General features: G+C 45.6%; 1 protein-coding gene across 35 annotated transcripts in view; it reads right to left on the bottom strand.

Moving 5' to 3' along the window:
• Positions 1-15,189, bottom strand: part of NRXN3 (neurexin 3) — a 958,542-nt gene extending 943,353 nt beyond the window's left edge. For 7 of the 35 annotated variants that reach the window (XR_012056602.1, XM_030273188.4, XM_030273192.4 and 4 more), the window contains exon 1: positions 14,908-15,185. The gene's annotated coding sequence lies outside the window, so the exon portion shown is untranslated. Of the gene's footprint in view, positions 1-14,283; positions 14,781-14,802 lie in introns of those variants that run through there. The other 28 variants (XM_030273186.4, XM_072930758.1, XM_072930761.1 and 25 more) reach the window with 9 other exon arrangements.
• Positions 15,190-15,675: the final 486 nt, after the last annotated feature.

Raw genomic sequence — 15,675 nt, 5'->3', positions numbered from 1 at the left:
CAGATGAATGATGGGAAGTTTGGGGACAGAAAAAGCCACACTGAATGAGAATTAAGCTGTTTTGTTTAAACAGATGGAAGATGCACCCACAAAACCACCAAAGCAAAGAATGCCGTTTGAATTATTGTTATAATTCTTTGCCACATGCCTACAGAAAGTTTGACAACAGCTAAGCTGTCAACATGCTATCATACCACCCATCCTGCTGACCAATCTTTGGGTTTTCTGCACTCCCCCAGTTATCTGTGTCCATCTGTTGTCTCCTGTCTCATCCTTAGCTTGCTAGCTCTTTGGGGCAGGGAACATTTTTTGCCCTGTGTTTGAACAAGCATTGTGTAGGTGCTACCACAATAGGCAGGAATAAAAATAACAACAATAATTGGGTTATATCTTAGTGTCTCCTTGGGTTGGAATGTTTCCCTCCTGACTTCACAGCAGTGTTCATAAACAATTATAACTTGGTGCAATATGGGGCCTCATAAACAAATAATTACATCCCAACCTACCTTCAACCATTTCACCAGTCATCCCTTGAGGGCTGATCTGCTGAGCTCTCCATATGCTCCAAATGGTGAGTGTGTATGAACTCAGTTTGAGCAGAAGATACCAGCCTTGCAGTGTAGCAGGACTAACACCCTGCATATAACCCAGAGATTTTCTTTGGACAGAACAAGCTTCCTACACACAAACTGTTGCCTCCTACTTTTGTGTGTCAACCCTGACTCATTTCTAGTGCCAAGAAGAAGAGTATAGTATCTTCATCCTCTACTCCCTCTGAAGAATGGCAAAAGCCTGCAGTTAGTTATAAGTTTATGTGAAATGGTGGAAGACAGCTACATTATAAACTGTGCACACAGATTGAGGCCAAGCACAACACTGTACAACTTCAACAAGCATATATTCCCAGATGTTCTTTGAGACTAAAAAGAAAATCTTCCTTCCTTGAGGCTCACTAGGGAAACTGTCTCTCAGCACTGGAGACACTCAAATTCACTCCTAGGCCCAACTGGATGCAGACTGTTAGTGTAAATCTAAGATTCAGGAAAAGATAGCAGTAACATGGCACACAGTATGGCTTGGACTGCTTGCTTGTAGAAAAAAGTTATGCTGAACTGTCTGGGAAGAAAAGCCCCATTCACCAGGAGACATTCTCCTCTCTTAAAGGGCCATAAGCCCCTCTCATGAGTACAGAAGTCTACTGAATCAATCAATCTCTCTTCTCAAATCCACTGGGTGCAAAGACACCTCTTGCAATGCTTCATCCACACTACTCTGCTTGAGGACAATGAAAGAAAGATGTTGCAGTGAGGAAAATCTTTTGCCCTTGTCTACTTCTTTTGATAGAAAAGCACAGAAAAATTATCTTGTAACTTTAACACACTGTATCTTGTAACTTTAGCAAATCTGCGGTGGTTTTTGATAGGTGAAAGCAGAAGTGTAAACCTTTTTTCCATCTCCAAATAATTTCACCAAATCTTCGGGGTTAAATTAATCAATGACCAGGATACAAGTCTCCAATAACTTCCAATTCCTATTTACAAAGATTCAGGAAGATGGGCCAGCCCTCTGCTTGTTTATCTGCAGAAATAGAAAGGCTTACAGTGCTGGATGCTAATGTAACACTACTGAACACACAAGCTCCCTCAGGTTTTTTGGGATGTGCACTGTAAAACTGGATTATGCCAGCAGCATGGAAGGTGCTGCAGGGCAATTTGCAGAGGGAGTGGTTCGCCCTGGCTCTGCTTCCCCAAGCTCCCACCGCAACTGCCAGTGAGGGGACAAGCCTGCCTCTCAGGACCAGACATCAGGAGTTCAGGCAGCCCATTCCCTTCTGAACCTGTCAAAACTATAATAAAACAACCTAGATAAAATTATGTGTCTCCTTTCTCATCTGCTCTTAAAACTTCCTGTGATGAGGGCACTACAGTCTCCCTCAGGACAATGTTTTCCTGCTTAACTTTCCAAATACTCATAAAGCTTTTCCTAGCACTTACCTCCACATCTTCCTTGCTACAAATTAAGCTGATTACTTCTTGTCCTATCCCCAGTGGACACAGAGAACAATTAATCACTGTCTTCTTAAAACAAGCTTTTAAATATTGGACGGCTTTTCCCTCGTCAATCTTCTCTCCAGCCTAAACCCACCCAACCAATCCTCTCCTTGCAGATGGCGTTTGCCACTCTGGCTGCTCCCTCCCCATCTCCTTCCACTGGTTTCTGGTTTTCCTGCCCTCCTGGATGTAATGCTTTGCTATGGCTTCAGCGTGGCTGCTAGCGTAGAAAAACTACTGCCTGTGTGCTACATGTGACGCTCCTGTTAAATATACCCTAAAATGGGATTTGCTTTTTTGCAACATCACCACACTGTTGACTCATATTCAGTCTCTGACTCACAGTAGTGCCTCCCAGATCCTGTTCTGCAGTTCTGTTGCCCAGCTTGTTATCCCCCATTTTACATACAGGCATTTGAGTAGATCTTTCCAAGTACAGTACTTTTCATTTGTATTTAATAAATTGCTTCTTATCAAATTTAGACCATTGTCTAGTTTAATTGGCAAATTATCTATGTTGTGCCAAGAAAGCAGATCAACTTCCAACCTCATGTTACACATTGGCAACAAAGAGAGCATGAAAGGAAGAACTGCTGTGCTCAAACTTCTTAAAAAGAGTTACTGTCTTATCAGAAGCTTAGCAATTCATTACTCCCTTTTCACTCTGCATTCCACCTGATTCTGGCAGGTTGACCCTGGCTGGATGACAGATACTCACCAAAGCCGTTCTACCACTCCCCTCTGCAACTGGACAGGGAGAGAAAATACAAAGAAAGGCTCATGAGTTAAGAGATCACTTATCAATTACTGTCACAGGCAAAACAGACTCGACTTCAGGAAATTAATTTAATTTATTACCAATCAAAATCAAAGCAGGATAATGAGAAGTAAAACTTAAAAACACCTTGCCCACATCCCTCCCTCTTTTCTGAACTTAACTTTATTCCCAATTCTTTACCTTCTCCCCACCAGCAGTGCAGGGAAACAGGGAATGGAGATTATGAGCAGTTCATCACATATTGTTTCTGTTGCTACTCCCTCCTCAAGGAGAGGAGTCATTTCCCAGCTCTAGTCTGGGGTCCTTTCCATAGGAAACAGTCCTCCATGAATTCCTCAAGCATGAATTCTTCTCATGGGTTACAGTTCTTCACAAACTGCTCCAAAACAAATCCCTCTCCACGGAGTTCAGTCCTTCAAGAACAAGCTGCTCCATCATGGGCTCCCATGGGATCACAAGTCCTGTCAGGAAATCTGCTCCAGTGTGGGCTCCTCCCTCCATGGATCTGCAGGTCCCTGCCAGGAGCCTGTTCCAGCACAGGTTTTCCAAGGTGTCACAACCTTCCTTCAGGCATTCCCTGCTCCATTGTGGGGCTCCCTCCATGGGCTGCAGGTGGATCTCTGCACTCCAATGGATTTCCATGGGCTGCAGGAGCACATCCTGCCTCACCATGGTCTTCACCACAGGCTGCAGGGGGATCTCAGCTCTGGTACCCAGAGACCCTCCTGCCCTGCCTTCTTTGCTGACCTTGATGTCTGCAGAGTTGCAACTGTCACAGATTCTCCTTCCATTCTTCTATGGCCACAATTGCTTCTGTGCAAAGTTTTCTTTGCTTCTCAAGAATGATACCACAGAAGTGTTACTATCATTCCTGACTGGCTTAGCCTTAGCCAGCAGAACATCCATCTGGAGCCAGCTGGCATTGTTTCTGCTGGACATGGAGGAAGTTTCTGGCAGCTTCTCATAGAAGCCACCCTGTAGCCCCCCCAGCTACCAAAACCTGGCCATGCAAACCCCATGCACTGATACACGGTGGTCTTCATAAATTAACAGTAGCTCCCTCTAACCTCATAAAATACATTTACTCAATGAAATTACAATCTGCTGCCAAAAAAGTACAGCAACATCCTAGACAGCACATCACTCTATGACCTAAGGTAGTACCAAACAGAGTTGCTAGCAACTCATTAGCTCATGTCAACCAACAAGGAAGAGAAGGGGCACATTTAAAAAACTAATTCAATTGAAATACATCCTTAAGATCTGGCTCAACAAAATTGACTTTTGGTCCACTGGAATTAGATACACCCTTAATATATATTTGATTAATGACCTATATGAAATTACATAAAGGATCAATGTTTCTTTGTATTTTCTCCATAAAGTCCTTAGCATTTGATTCCCAGATATGCAGAAGGTATTTTTAATGCATATACCTGAAATTATATTATATCATCCCCTCTTTGACAATGCTGCTTGAGCTGACCAGACAAACTGGCAGATTTTAACACCAGGACATCAATGAATTAACAGGCATTGATGTTACCTCAAGAAGGTTGGCCTTAGGCTCCCCACAGGACTTCTACACTCTCTTTGTCCCCCTCCAAAAAGTCAAAGTAATCAATAATTTAAAATTTCTTTTATTTGTGGTCTACAAAAAAATGTAGTGTGTAACCAGCCATCATAAAAGAACAGTAAATTATCAGAATTTCTCTCACCCCGAAATTAAAAAGGATGTTAACTGAATGTGTCCAGAGGAGGATAACAAAGCTGCTGAAATGCTAGGACACATGTCCTCTGAGGAGTGGCTAAGCACTCTGGGTTTATTTAGTTAGGAAAAAAAGGGGATTGAGAGGCAAGCCCACTGCTATCTACAGCTTCCTGAGGAGGGGAACTGGAGGGAGATGCTGAGCTTTTTTCCCTGGTATTCAGTGACAGGACATGCAGGAATGATTTAAAGATGCAGCAGGTGAGGCTCAGACCAGATATTAGGCAACACTTCTTTAGAGAGAGAGTGACCAAACACTGGACCAAGCTTCCTAGAGCAGTGGTCAATGCCCTTAATAATATCCCTTAATGTTCAGTCTGCCCTGAAGTGTTGGACTAGTTTGAACTAGAATTATTCTATTCTATTATCAGATATATGAAGCTTTCCTTTCAAGGAACTCAGTGTTTTACAAATTATAATTTTGAATTTTCAGTGAATGGCAAAAGTGATGACTGTTATGAAAAACTGGTTAAACACACTCTGGGAAAGAACTCCAGACTTCTGTTTAAGTTCATACTTGAGGACCATCCTGCCTGCTCTACTGACACTTAGTACCACTGTAATGAAGTTCATGGGTCATGGATCAGTACATGCTGAGGAACACCTGACTGAAAAGCCTTACAGAAAAGGACCCAAGCTCCTGGTGGACATCACATTGACTATCAGCCAACAATATGCCCATGCACAAAAGGCAGCTAATGGTATTCTGGGCTTCATTAGAAATGTTGTCAGCAGGTTGAGGAAGGGGATCCTTCCCTCTACGCAGCACTGGTGAAGCCAAACATGGAGTACTGTGTGCAGTTCTGGACTCCCCAGTACAAGAGAGAGGCAGACATAATGGGGGGAATCCAACAGAGGGCCGTGAGGAAGATTATGAGTGTCTTTCATACTAGGAAAGGCTGGGAATGCTAAGACTGTTTAGTCTGGAGGAAAAAATATTCTAAGGGGTATCTGAGGTGGGCAGTGTCTGATCAATGTACATAATTACCTGAAGGCAGGGTGTAAAGATAACACAGCCAGGCTTTTTTCAGCGCTGCCCAGTGACAGGACCAGAGGCAATGAGCACCAACTGAAACATGGAAGGTTCTGCCTGAACATCAGGAAACACTTATTTACTGGGAGAGTAACTGAGCCCTGGCACAGGTTGCCCAGGGAAGTTGTAGAGTTTCCCTCTTTGAAGATATTCAAAAGCCATCTTGACGTGGTCATCATTTCTGGGTGGCCCTGCTTGAGCAAGTGGTTGGATCAGATGATTTTGAGAGTCCCTTCCAAATTTAACCATTCCGTTATTTTCACCAACCATCAGCATGTCAAAAATCTTCCTAGAAAATAGTGGCTTTGTGGCTTAATCTGTTATTTTTCAAGTATCTCCTGATGCTATAGCAGATCTTTCTGTACATTGATAATGCAGATGGTGCAGAAAGGAATTTAATAGCTAGGACAGGTTCCTTCTCAGGACAATGCTGCTGTTTCACTTACTGCATGAACTGATTGAGATCTTTATGAGATCACTTTAATTCTGACTTATGCAATGCTCAGAAAGGTCAGACAGGTTATTCCCTCCTTTCCATTACTTCCCAGAACTAGTGAAGACAGAAAGCACAGTGGTCCAAAAAAACTCAAATCAAACTGTTTAATATTGTTAAGAATATATTGCTCCCATCAGCAGAGAAGTTCATTCCAGATAAGATCTCAGACTAAAGCAAGGACTCTTATCTTCTCTATGCATCCCCAACACCTGGGAGCACAAAAAGAGGACAACACAGCCTTCCATTAGCTCTTCCAGTCTAATGAACAGAAGAGAGTTCAACCAAGCAAGGGAAGGACATATCATAATCTTTTCTCACTTTCTAATACTCCAAGGACCAGAAGAGAAAGTATCAAAAAGTGCACATCATGACCTCATGTGTGTGTTCAGTGACTGACATCCACATGTAGTAAATGAAGGTCAGTTAGATATTTGCGAGTAACAAGAGCATTACAACTTGTGGCTTAACTTGCACCACAACTTGATTCACTTATATGTACAACAGCAACTATAAGAATAGAAGAATATCAACTGGACAAAAAAGCCTCTTGAACACCTTGAAAATAATCTCTCTTCCATTTTGTTTTGTAATAAAAATGAAGTATTTTGTAAGAAGTACTGTTGTCTACCTGGTAATTCCTTAACTCATATCAGTTGAAAACTGTGCAGTTACAGAAGAAAGAAGATTCACACTTAAGATGAGTGAAGAAATCTAAGCTTAAGGTGAACAGATTTTCTACAGCGCTTGCCTTGCTTCCCTTCATGACTAGTCATGAAGACAGGACAGAAGGTCCTTCCACACATCCCTCACCAGATCCCATTCCTCCACACTCCATTTAGTTTCTGCAGTTCAAGCAGATTCCTTTTCCCCCTGAAATCAATGTTTAATTAACACATTATTGGAAAAAAAATGGGATGCAAGAGCAGACTGAAACAAAGCCAGCACTACCCTGCTCTGCAGATGCAGCCAGTCCCATTAGACAATTACCCCACTGGAAAATTATTCCTCTCCTCATCCTCCTTCAGCTGCCAGCAAACATCATCCTCTTGCTTAGTTACCTTTCTTTCCATCTCCACAGGACTCTTTCCTTTCTTAGAAGTGGTCCACAACAGCAGAAAAAAAGTAGAGGGAGAAGGGGAGCAAGTGCCCTCTGTGTAGCCTCACAGTATGTCCAAGGCCTCATCTTTAATCCTGCCACCCCCACAGAAGCAGCACACTGATTCCCCTGATGACTGCCCCATCGACACAGCAAGCACAGCAGAAACAGGACAGTGTGCTGTGCCATGAACAGGGCATTCTCAAAGGGTCAAACTCACATGCAGATCCTGGAACTACACACAACAGTGTGTACCCAAAGGCAGCAGAGATGCTACCGGCAGCTTCAAAAAGTTTACATCATACCTCCCCCTATCCTCATCAATTATTATTCTATCCCATTCCTTGGCTCTCATCCAGCTGCTGGGAGGTACTTGGATGCAGGGGATGCTGCAGCACTGTCAAGGGCATTATAAGGCAGGCCTAGGGCCCTCCCTGCTACACACACAGGCACCCACACTACAGGGCTGGTGCAGCAAGCAAAGGACAGCAGAGTCCATGAACTCCTGGGCTGAGCTGCCCTCGTCATGAAGGGAGGCATCAGGATCTTTGAAAGAGTCTACCATCCCAGCACTGTCATTCCCAGGATCCAAAGCTACTAGTGTTAATTAGTTCCCATGATGTGATGGATGACAAGCGGCAGGACTAGGAATGACACAAGCAGATTGTGTTTGAAATAAGCCGTCCCTCACCATCAAGGGCAGAGCAAAGGAATTTGGAAAGGACAGGAGCTCAGCACACCAGTGAGAGACGACAGATATGCTGACAGGCCCAAAATCCCTGATATACCCTTCCCACCACCCCAGCTCGCTCCTCTGCCAGCAGACAAAAGAGAGGCAGGGGAGTATGCCTGGCAGCGAACTCAGGCACCTGGCTGTGAGAAACAAGAAGAAAGCTCTGAGAAAAGGGGAAGTAAAGCAGATGAAGGGCTAATCTACCTTGTAGCAAGAGGCCATATTTCAGACAGAGCTGAACTTCTGACAGCTATAAGTGAACCTCCACCACCCTCTGAAAAGCCACACAGTGATACCTGCAGCAGCCCAGAGCCTAAAGAGGCTGAAGGCTTTAGCCCAGAGCACTTTGCCAAGCTGGCTGTGCAGTGCACAGTTCACAAGAGCTGTCCACAGTGCTCAGAGAGCACTGTTTCCTGTCAATGGTAACAAGAGAAACTGTGTTCCCACCTTCCCTTAAGGAAGAACGCAGGATCTTCCAACATCACTAGTGTATTTCCAGTAGGAGTCTTATTGCTCAACTTTTCAAGAACATCACTACAGAAACACTGCATTTTATCCCTACTAGACTTCAGTAAAACCATACTCAAGTTAGCCCAACCAAAAGTCATAGTTTTTCCATAAAAAAAAAATTCACAAAGGGAATAAACCGAGCACTAAAAGTGTCATCCATTGCCCACAAGTAGAAAGGCAGAAAAAATTTCTCCCATGCTGTCTTTCTACAAACATGTCTTCATCTGGCTGTTTGGATGGCAGTGAGACATCAAAATACCACTTCTGATTCTCAGAGTCCTTTACACATGAATTGCCAGTATCTATGCCCAAGTGAAGAGAAACAAAAGAAAAGAAAAAGCAAACAACCTGGACCAAGATTATGTAGTGTACTGGTTTCAAGAAGATACTTTTAATTTGTGAAACCAAGATACAAGAGGTATCTTCCTCACCATTTGCTGTATGAATTACAAACCAGCTCTGCTAGACTGACAGACTGCTATTACATAGAAGAGGAGGATGAGGGAGAGATAAGAGCTGATAGAAATTTCCAAAGCTTAACCAAAATTTGGGTAATTTCTGGCTCCAGCTTGGGCAATTGTCCCAAAATAAAGCCTATTTTCTCTTCATGCTGGTGGGGGGCAGGACCAGATAAAGCTGGATGCATTTTGTTTTTAAATTAAACACTATGTCTTCTGTATCATCATCAGAGGTCATCTCTTATCCTGGTTTTTGGTCATCATAAAGTTTCTGACTCCTTCAGTTTGTTCTTGGACAGATCATTGTGTGTCCTTATCATTGACACAGCCTATCACAGCTTAGCCAGTATCCTGACATCCACCTGCATGTGCCCACAGCACAGAGCTAAAGAAAAGGGCAAAGAAAAACAGATCCAGGGGGGAAATACACTCTGCTTCTCAATAAAAATACTTTAAAGAGCCCTGGAAGAGGCTACAGAAAACAGAAGTTGAGTAGATCCACCAAAATACCACTGCTGATACAAGAAAAAGGGAACTAAACTCCACCTTCCCAGGAATAATCCAGACAGGAGCCTAACCATCTTATCTTGTACAGCCTGAAGGTGTCCTCTAGGCTGAAGGTTTAAATCTTAAATCCAATCCTAACACAAAAAAAAAAAAAAAAAAAAAAAAAAAAAAAAAAAAAAAAAAAAAAAAAAAAAAGTTCCCTAGTTGCCTGTACCTGATGGCTTGGCAACTTGCTTAGAAAGGGAAGACAGTAAGGGACAGAGAAGGGGTTTCAATTTCATCTTTGCACAGGGACTTAAAATCCACCATCACTGCTACCACAAACTACCCCTAGCACCACTTCTCACTCTCTGAATGCTTTGCAGGAACTGAGTCCTCCTCCCACTTCAAGGATGCAAAACATTCAGGGTCAGGGTAAATTGTAAATTCCAGCACTATGTCAATGTCTGTCCTTGTGTCAGAATCACTGGGGAAAAGGAGGAACCATAAAACCTTGGGCTCACCTTTGCCCTTCAGGGCATCAGGGAGATAACAGGGAGGCAGTCGCCACAGGATGGGAGCAGGCACACAGATCTGCAATACATTCTGCCCATTGCTCAGATGGCCACCACATTACCTTAGAGAGCAGCCATGTAAAAGCCCAATGTAATAAGGATAAAAAGGTATGAAAAAACGTTGAAAGGAGGGCTACAAAGACAGTCAAGGGCCTAGAGATAAGCCTTATGAGAAACAGCTGAGGTCACCTGGACTGTTCAGTCTGTAGGAGGTAGAGAATACCTCATCAGAGTCTGCAACTTGCTCATGAGGGGAAGTGGAAAGGCAGGCACTGATTTCTTCTCTCTGGTGACCAGTGACAGGACTCAATGAAATAGCCTGAAGCTGAATCAGGGGAGGTTTAGGTTGGAAATTAAGAAAATGTTCCTTACCCAGAGGGTGGCTGAGCAATGGAAGAGGATCCTCCCCAGGGAAGTGGTCACAGCACCAAGCCTGACAGAGTTCAAGAAGCATTTGGACAATACCCTCAGGCGTATGGTGTGATTCTTGGGGTGTTTCATGCAGGGCCAGGAGTTGGACTTTCAGCTGAGGATATTGTATGATGGTAAGATTCCTACAAGCACAAGAGCTGCAGCATAACAGCCACTTCCAAAGTGATTGAGGTAAGAAGGACAGCAGGGAGAGTTTAGAAGGTAACTACTTCAGAAGGTGAAGCTGAGCAGCTGAAGCAAGATTGGCTCTGGTGAGCACAAACCAGGGGAGCAGAGGGATCTCTCCAGGCATCACCTAGAGCAACCATGTGGGGCACTGGAGACACTCCTGCTTCCATCCTTCTGCCTGTAGTTTACCACTGCACCTCAAGGTCAGAGAAAGGAGAAAAGCAAAAGGCGAGCACCAAAGTAGCTCTGGACAGATCTATTTATTCAACTTTTGCTATTGTTTCATGAAGTGGAAAGATCCAGAAACATGTAGACCTTGGAGCAGGCACAGCCACACAGAGGAAATGTGAAGCAGCAGCTGGCAGAACCACAGGAGCACCATCCTGCCACAGCTCCCCCTCTGCCTGGGTGTGAGCAGCCCATGACCAAAGATGGAAGTCCTTCACACCCAGAAAAGGAGGGCGCTGAGCAGTTCTGTGAGCCTTGGTGAGGGTCCTGAACATCCTGAAATGCAGGAAAAGCTTTCCTCTCATTTTCTCAGCTCCCTCATCCCCATGTGCCAGTCACCACAGCCACTCACCGAGGCTTGTCGGATCCTACACTGTGTTCTAGCTGGGGGAGCAAAGGAAGGGAACAATGGATGGAGAGAGAGACTCTTAATTCCCTTTGCTTCCTCACCCCAGCCTTTTCCCTGCTCCACGCAGACCTGAAAAGCCATGGCTCTCCTGCACATCCTACAACAGAAGCACAAGGAGCTTTTCTCCGCCTCTCAATTCACCACCCTCCAGGCTCCAGCAGGGACTGCATGGAAATGGCGATATTCCTGTATTGTCTGGATCAACAGTACGGATAAGCTCGAAGAGGGCAAGAGAAGATGGCATGGGAGGATGAGGCAGGAATTCTTTGTTTTGTCCTGGTTCCAATGCAGCCCACCCCCTCTCTCGATCGCAATGCCCTCTAGCTCGGACATGCAAGGAGGCATTGGAAAGGGAGGGGACCTGGGACGCTCATGAATTTTGTTTCCCCTATCAAGGGGACAGCACACTCCCTCGAGCATGCCTGGCTGTGACGGAGCTCCCTGGAGTAACCTTTATTCCAGTGTGTCGCAAGCATGTATTTCACGGATGGTTACACTGCATCATTATCACCAGACGTTCATTTGACCAAAATAATGTTATTAGCATTGTCAGGTCCATTTCCCCCCACACAATTTCTCCCTCCCCAGTACAAATACACTCCCTCCAACCCCCAGGCCCCTGCTATCCACACAGGGCACACCCCTCCCCGGCACAAAATCTCATGATGTGTGACACAATGTCCAAGAAAAGAGAACAGCAAGAGGGGCTGGCGAAATGGATGGACGTGCCTTTGGCAATTACCGCGTTCCTTACCCTCTGCCAGTGTTTACCAACCACACAGACACACAAAGATGAACACGCAAAAATTGAAATTAAATCACCGACTACCCAAGGTACATGACTATGGGTGTATGCGTGTACCCAAGCTGCGGTCACAGTCCTATCGGGAGCCCAAATCTGTGTGGCATGAAGTAAAGGTCATCGTGCCACTGTTGTGATGCACTAAAAAAAAGCCGCAGAGCCATCAGGATGTAACACAGAATTTTCTCGTCAAGGGATGAGAAACCTTCGGGGGAGTGGGGGCTGGGAGGAGGAAAGCGGGTGTGCGGATCGGGGGGATGGGGGAAAATGGCAGAAAATGGGGAGGAAAATGAAGAATACAAAGCTCCACTTCGCTAATCCAAGATAGACAATCCATCCCTTCCCCCCTCTCTATGCCCTCCCTCCCTCCGAAATGTTGGTGCAGATGGATTTCTGTATCTTGGTTTTGCAGCAGTGGGTCTAATGACTCCCATACCAAACCCCCTCGCTATGATAACCCCTCCCACTATTTTTTTTTTTTAGACCCAGCTGAAGAATAATGTGTTTTTAGAGATAATGGGTTTTATAAAAAGAAAAGAAAAAGGGACACAGCGCAGACATTATGCGAATAAGCTGCTCCCCGCATCACCCCCATCTTCTCCCAACCACATATTCTGATTTCATCCCCTCCCGTCTTTCTCCAGCCTTCCCCCATCGGCTCCCCCAAGGAAAGGAAAAAACCCACAGCGCGATCTGGATAGCCGATCTCAAAATCCCAAGCACTAATCTGCTTGAATTTGTTCTTCCCCTTATATAAGCAGCAGCACGTCAACATGTTCAGTGGAAACGCAGCGTAAAATGAGGCCAGGCTACAGCCATGGAACAGGGGTGATATCGGCAGATATCACTTCTATCGAGAAGCCATCATCAGCAGGTTGATGAAATCAAGTATTGGGCATCCAGCCGCTCCCTTGCTTTATTTATTTATTTTTCAATGCTTACTCTAATTTTACTTTGTTTCATTTTGGTTTCGCTCTACTTAATTTTTGAAAGGACAAAAGTGAAATAAATAATTAAAAGCCTAGAGACATACCCCCACCAGAAGGTGCCCGAATGCTCCAGAAAGAGAATCTTCACCTCCTAACTTTGGGGATTGGATTTTTTTTAAAAAATAAATACAGTCCTGTTGCTCACATTATCCCCAAACTTCCAGTGTCCCCAGCCGCACCTCCCTACTCTGGAAAACCAGACACTTTGTTAGCGAGAGATAAAGGTTTAAGAAAGTGCTGAATACTGAAGTGAAACTGATAGAGAAATGGAAAATTATGTCTATACAATAATCCAGTTCATTCAGCTGATAAAGTGCGTTCAATCACAAACCCACGAGCAATAATCTCTGCAACCTCCTCCCCCTAAAATACTACTAACCCTTATATAAACTTGCTAAACGTAACACCGATGACCATTTCAAATGAAACCGGGGACAGACATAATACCTTTCTGATTAACGCTACAATTAATAACTGACCGGATCATCACGGCAAACAAAACCTTTTGTGATCAAATTTTCCCCCACCTACTCAACATTTCTCTTAGACTTTTCACCAGTCTAGTTAAGAGTTGGCCCCCTCAAAAAATAGCCCCTCAAAATTTGCAATAAGGAGGTATTGCTGAGCGGTCATTTCAGTAGTCACCTTTTTAGGAGGGCTGTGTGCTTATCTCAGAACAATTACGGGTAGTAAAAATACAGGAGGACAAAAAATATTTAGAAAAAACAAAAATAATTTCTTGAAACTATTTGCAATGAAGCGTTGAACAGTTTGACCACAGAAAGGTGGAACAAGAGCTTGGAAAAGCAAAAAGCTGAAAGTGTGCTTTTTATAAACGATTCAATGTTTTTAGCCCCAGTTCTGCCTCCCCAGTCCTTTGGTTTTTCTGCCGCTGATCTCATGCCTAACCTTTTTTATTGTTTTCTTTTGAGGGAGGAGGGGCAGAAATCAGGAAGAAAAAAAACTGAAAGCGTTCAATTTTAACAAAATACATTCTTAAAACAGCACTGTTAAATATGCTATTTCGTAGCCACATCAAATTACCATTTAAATAAATTTAAGAGTAAGCAAAAGACAAGTCACCTGCAAAGCACCAGAGTCGGTGCCCTTAGGTAGGAGAATTACATCACTGCCTGACTCAAAGGTGTTTTCTTTTAAATTATAAAGCAGGTGTAATTTTTTTCTTACAAAAAAAAAATAAAAAATATAAGAAAAAAACTATAAAGCCGTTATTTCACATAGATTTTGCACGAAAAAAGCACTGAACCAACCTTTAAGGTCACTGACTGCCTGAAAACCCACAGCAGTCACTCACGGTGGAAGTTTTCAGGCAAGACGGCTACTAAATCATTAATACAAACAAATGGAAGGCGGGGAAGAAAGGCGCTACTGTAATAGATCCGAAGACTTGGAAGAGGCAAAAAATATTAAAGAAAAAAACTTTCCTTTTCAGCCTCTCTTCTTTTCTCGTTAGGATTAAAAAGAAAAAAAAAATCCTTGGGCTTTAGTCAAACAGCCGGCTCACTCTAAGGGTCTCCCTGCTGTAACTCAACGTAGTGTCTTCTTTTTCGAAAGCCCCCCCCACATCAATTTTCCATTGCAAAATGCCCCGCCGCGGGACCTGCGATCTCCCAAAAAGTCTGACCAAAGGAGCCGGAGCGTCCCGAGGGTCGGTGCGCGCCCACTCCGCCCGGGCGGGCAGCGCCCAGCCTTGCCGGGGCAGCAAGGAACGGGGAGAGGGATAAAACGATCCGAAATAGTTGCCGTGCGAAGGGTGAGGAGAAACCCACCCGCGGAGCTCCGGAGCGGCAGCGCCCAGCACTCGCCGGGCGGGCAGCTCCCTCCGAGCCGTGCTGAGCCGTGCCGAGCCGCCCCCCGCCCGCCGCCCCTCTCACCTCCGCAGCCGGGCGGGCGCCGGCCGCCGCGCCAACTCGCGGCTCGCCTGCGCTGCGGGGCAGGGGGCTCCAGCGTGGCCCCAGCCGCGGAGGCTGCGGGGGTCCCGGGGAAGCTGGGCTGGGCTGCCCGTGCCGAGCCGAGCCGAGCCGTGCCGGGAGAGCCGCGGGCGGCCGCGGGCGGAGCTGCGCAGGGCTGAGCGCGCCGCGGTGCCGGAGCAGCCCGAGCCCCGCGCACGCCGCCGCCGCCGCCCCCTGCTGCCGCCGCGCCCGCCCCACCGGCCCCGGCTTTTAAAGAGACCGCGGGTCCGCGCCCCGGCCCCCGGCACGGTCCGCCCGGCCCCGGCAGCGGGCACGGCCCCGGCACGGGCAGCAGCGCTCCGCCGGGCTTCGCCTCCCACGCTTCCGCCGCCTCTTCCCAGCAAAGAGCTTCCGCGGCTTTTCGGCTGCCTTCGGCCCGTCAGCCTCTTGTTCCTCGAGCGCTCCTTCACCGGGCCGGCACAGCAAGGAGGGGTTTTGCCCCTCTGGTCCCAGCAAGGCGAAGCCGGGCAGATACGGCTTATTTTTCCTTCAGTTTGCTACCAGGGACCAGCCGTCAGAGCAGAGGAAGCGTCTTCCTCAGACAATCGTTTTCATGAGTACCCCAAAACCCTTAAAGTTCACAAAGAATTTTCCCTTCTAGCTCAGAGTTTGAAGCAAACCTACTGCATATTTCAAGTCAATTTATTTACTGCCTATTTCATTTAAACAAGACACTAAGTTTCTGTGTGA

This window comes from Taeniopygia guttata, chromosome 5, assembly GCF_048771995.1.
Source record: "Taeniopygia guttata chromosome 5, bTaeGut7.mat, whole genome shotgun sequence".
Taxonomy (NCBI): Eukaryota; Metazoa; Chordata; class Aves; order Passeriformes; family Estrildidae; genus Taeniopygia; species Taeniopygia guttata.
This window is presented reverse-complemented; position numbering and strand designations above follow the sequence as displayed.